Here is a 5,000-nt window from a genome sequence, read left to right as displayed (position 1 = left end):
GAGCATTTCGACGCAATTTTCCGGCCGGGCATTTTCCGCGATTCGCCGCAGTTTTTCCGGGCGGGGCATATCCGTAATTATCCGGGGGCATTTCCGTAATTTTGCCAGGCAGGGATTTTTCCGCAATTTCCAGCATTTTTCGCATAGCGCGCGCGCGCAAGCCGCTTGCACCGCGGACGAGGGCTTGCGGCAAGCCCGCGGGGGTGAGGAATGGTGCACCCCCCTAAAGAGCTCTTAGGACTTTTTTTGGACTGCCAGGAGGAAATATCACATGTGCCCAGCAACCCCCCCCCCCCCCCATTTTTAAAAATCGGCATGGAATTTTGATCTGAAATTTTGGAAATATGTTTATATATATCCAAACCCGCATAATAACAAATACCGAAATTTTTCGAGCCCCGGAGGTATTTTTTTTAATTTTTTAATCGTTTTACCTTCGGAAATTCATAACCGGCAAAATATATGTCCAAAAATCACCAAACTTCTTTGCAAAATCCCCTTTCAATGTATACTAACTACTCGCAAATTATTGTCCGGGACATTTTGCTTCCAATTTTATTTTGCTCGGGACACTATCATTTTGTGCACTTTTGCCGCAGTTTCCGCCACGCGGAATGGGCCGAAAATTCATAAAACATAAAATGCGCATCCGAAAACCACCAAACTTCACGGAGGGCCTCCCAGTGGTCCACTCGACGTGCCGGAGCGGCACCGTGCGAGAAAAGTTTTTCCGAGTCAAAGGACGCTCGGGGCCTTGCGGTTCCGGCACGCGGCCGAGAAGTCGTAAACGGTGCAACACGCGTCCGAAAACCACCAAACTTCATGGAGAGCCTCCGATCAGTCCACTTGAACTATTGAAGTTGTTGCGTACGAAGCAGTTTGCGGAAAACGAACTGAACCGCGGGACTCGGTGATTTCTTCCGTGGGCTTAGATGGACGACTTGTGCGGATACCCGTTTGATGGTGAGGCGACCTTCCCCTTCGCATTGCATGTTTTGCTTTCAATTATGTTGAACGAAGCGTGACCATGCTCAGGCAAATGGAGCGGCGCGTGCTAATCTAGCCTCAAATTTCACGCACATTCTGCGTAATGCAGCCGAACCATGCTTAGTTGGCCGGAGCGACACGTTAAGGAGGCGTAGACTGATGGAGGCCTTTGCCCGTGCATATTATTCTTATCTAGCCTCGCTTTTCACGCACACTTCGCGTCGTGCTTAGGTAATCTTAGCGGCTACAAACAAAAGTGACCGATGTGCCATCTTCGGCTATCCTCGCCGCTAAATTATCCCCTCACCCCCTGCGCATTATGTTACGGACCGTGAAAATCCTCGCACCGAAACGAGGTTATATTCCGGAGTTCTCTAGAATTCTCTTGAATTCTCTTCGTAAGTCTCTTCACAAGACTCTCCGGAATAATCTAGAAAGCATTCCCCAAGTCTCTTATGGAATTCCTTAGAATTCCCTCCTTAAGTCTAAGAGTTTGCTAGAACTCTCTAGACTTGTGTAGATGTGCATACTTAGTTCTATCTTTGTATAGAATTGTATAGAATATTCTAGATGTAGAATATGGACCATTAGATCAAGTAGATCTTAGCCGTTCATTGAGGAGGTGGAGGAGTATATATAACCTCACTCTCTCATTTGTAAAGTATCCAAGAGTTGTGTAATCAAGCTTTCATAAAGTAATACAAGCTTTCATACGTTCTAGCCATCTTACGATCTTTACTTCCACTTAAGTGTCTTTAAACACTTCGAGAGAGGCTGACTAGTAACTTGTTCGAGAAAAGTTCACTAGTGCCGCACGGATCTTTGGTTAGAAAATCCAAGCCCGTGACAGTTGGTATCAGAGCTTAGCTAACACTTTAGTTTTGCTCGTTGGAAGATGGCACAATCGGGAAGTGAAATGATTCACACGGAGGATCCAGCGACACAATCGAAGAGGGGGAGGTCCAAGTCGAGGGATGTTATAGCGGACATGAATTCGAGGCTCGCAAAGGTAGAACTTGCGGTTGCCGATGGGCAAGATAGGTTCGAGGAGGCGGACCAACGCATCGAGGAGCTCGAGAAGGGAAGAGAAGAGCTTGGAGAAGCGATGCAAGGTGCCGTGAACCAAGCCGTGGAGAAATGTCTAGGCCAAATCAAGACTTTGGAAGGAAACCTCCAAGCCGAGATTGTTTCGTTGAAGGAGGAGCTCGAGAGGGTCGTCAACGAGTTGAAAGAGACGAAGGACGAGCTCAAGATATGCAAGAAGGCAGTCGCTCAAGGGGAAAGCGTTGCCTTACCGGCCATAGTTTCCACTCCATCGAGGATGGACATTCCAAGGCCCAAGGCGTATAAGGGCACGAGGAATGCGAAGGAGGTGGACAACTTTATATGGAGCTTGGAGCAATACTTCAAGGCTCTCGGTGTTGGAGAAGACACCAAGAAGATCGATAGCGCTACACTCTACCTTGAAGATACCGCGATGGTATGGTGGAGACGGAGATATAGCGATATCGAGAAGGGAACTTGTACCATCAACACATGGGACGAGTTCAAGAGGGAGCTTAAGAGGCAATTCTATCCAGAGAATGCCGAGGAGGAGGCGAGAGCAAAGCTAAGGCGTCTCCAACAAAAGGGAAGCATTCGCGACTATGTGAAAGAATTTTCGGAGGTACTTTTGGAGATCCCCGACTATCCCGACAAGGAAGCCTTGTTTGCCTTTAAGGATGGTCTACAAAATTGGGTCAAGATGGAGCTTCAACGACATGGAGTCCAAGATCTCGCTACCGCTATTTCTATTGCCGAGTCGCTTATCGAGTTCAAAAGGCCGGAAAAACCCAAGTCTAACAAAGACAAGGGAGGCAATGGAAAGAGTGGGGGAGATACCCAAGGAAAGCCGAGCTATCATAAGTCTAACAAGTTCGAGAGAGGGAATAGCTCCAAAGAGTACAAGGGCGGAGATAGGCCGATGAAATGCTTCTTTTGCGATGGACCACACAAAGCAAGAGACTGCCCGAAGAAAGCGAAGCTCTCGGCCTTAGTGGAAGAAGACGAGGAGCGGCAACGAGAGGAGACCAAGATGGGGTCATTGCAAATCCTTAACGCCATCAAGGCTAAAGTGGAAGTGCCCAAGACCGAGAAGAAGGGTCGTTTGTTCGTGGAGGCCAAAATCGGTGGACAACTTGTGAAAGCGTTGGTGGATACCGGGGCGTCGAACAACTTTCTTCAAGTAGAAGAAGCGAAGAAATTGGGCATCACCTATAGCGGAGAGGGAGGATGGCTTAAGGCGGTCAACTCGGAGCCAAAATCGATATATGGAGTTGCTCGAGGCGTGAAAGTTTGCCTAGGTGAGTGGTCGGGCCTTATTGATTTTTCAGTTGTTCCTATGGACGATTATCCTATTGTGCTTGGCATCGAGTTCATGGATCACGTCAAAGCCGTGCCGATTCCTTTCGCCAACACCATGTGTATTTTGGAGGAAGGAAATACGTGCATGGTTCCTCTAGCGAGAGAAACGAGCCTTAAGGCGAAGCAACTCTCGGCCATGCAACTCTCCAAGGGAGTGAAGAAGGCCCAACCGACTTTCCTAGCTACGCTTAAGGAAGAAAGAGCGGAACCGCTAGCGAAGGAGCAACCCATGAAAGTCTTGCGTGTCCTCGAGGAGTTCAAGGACGTGATGCCCCCGGAGTTGCCGAAGAAACTCCCGCCAAAGAGAGAGGTGGACCATAAGATCGAATTGGTGCAAGGTGCCACCCCGCCTGCGACAGTGCCTTACCGCATGGCGCCCCCCGAGTTAGAAGAGTTGCGGAGGCAACTTAAGGAGTTGTTGGATGCGGGATATATCCAACCTTCGAAGGCTCCATATGGTGCGCCCGTGCTTTTCCAAAAGAAGCACGATGGGTCGCTTCGAATGTGCATAGACTACCGTGCACTTAACAAGATCACGGTGAAGAACAAATACCCCATCCCATTGATTGCCGATTTATTTGATCAACTTGGAGATGCGAGGTGGTTTTCCAAGCTTGATTTGAGATCGGGGTATTGGCAAGTAAGGATTGCGGACGGAGATGCGCCGAAGACCACATGCGTTACGAGGTATGGCTCCTACGAGTTTTTGGTTATGCCTTTTGGACTAACAAACGCTCCCGCCACATTTTGCACCCTCATGAATCGAGTATTCCAACCGTTCTTGGACAAGTTTGTCGTCGTATACTTGGACGATATTGTTGTCTATAGCAACACGTTGGAGGAGCATGTTGACCACTTACGACAAGTTTTCCAAGTGCTAAGGGAAAACGAGTTGTACGTGAAGAAGGAGAAGTGCGACTTCGCGCAAAAGGAGGTCATGTTCTTGGGGCACATTGTTGGTGGAGGAAAGCTAAGAATGGACAAGTCCAAGGTGCAAGCAATCGATGAGTGGAAGCCACCAAGGAAGGTTCCGGAGTTGCGTTCTTTCCTTGGCCTCGTCAACTACTACCGAAAGTTCATAAAGGGTTACTCCGCAATCGCTTCACCGCTTACCGATCTTTTAAAGAAGAACAAGGCATGGAGTTGGGACGAGAAGTGCCAAGGCGCATTCGAGACGCTAAAGAGAGCGGTGATGGAAGAACCGGTGTTAGTCCTTCCAAATCACACGAAGCCATTCGAAATACACACCGACGCATCCGACTTTGCACTTGGTGGTGTATTGATGCAAGAAGGGCATCCGGTTGCTTACGAGAGTCGCAAGTTGAATGATGCGGAGCGCCGCTACACGGTCCAAGAGAAGGAGATGACCGCGGTGGTACATTGCTTGCGTACTTGGAGACATTACTTGTTGGGTTCGAAGTTCGTGGTGAAGACGGACAACGTTGCAACAAGCTACTTCCTCAAGCAAAAGAAGTTGTCGCCGAAGCAAATAAGGTGGCAAGCTTTCTTAGCGGAGTTCGACTTTGTGATGGAGTACAAACCGGGCAAGGCGAATCTTGTGGCCGACGCACTTAGTAGAAAAGCGGAGCTAGCGGCCATCACAAGTCCAA

The sequence above is a fragment of the Mercurialis annua genome (genome assembly GCF_937616625.2).
Source record: "Mercurialis annua linkage group LG4 unlocalized genomic scaffold, ddMerAnnu1.2 SUPER_6_unloc_6, whole genome shotgun sequence".
NCBI classification, from domain to species: Eukaryota; Viridiplantae; Streptophyta; class Magnoliopsida; order Malpighiales; family Euphorbiaceae; genus Mercurialis; species Mercurialis annua.
The sequence above is the reverse complement of the archived record's forward strand: the minus strand, read 5'-3'. Positions refer to the sequence as shown.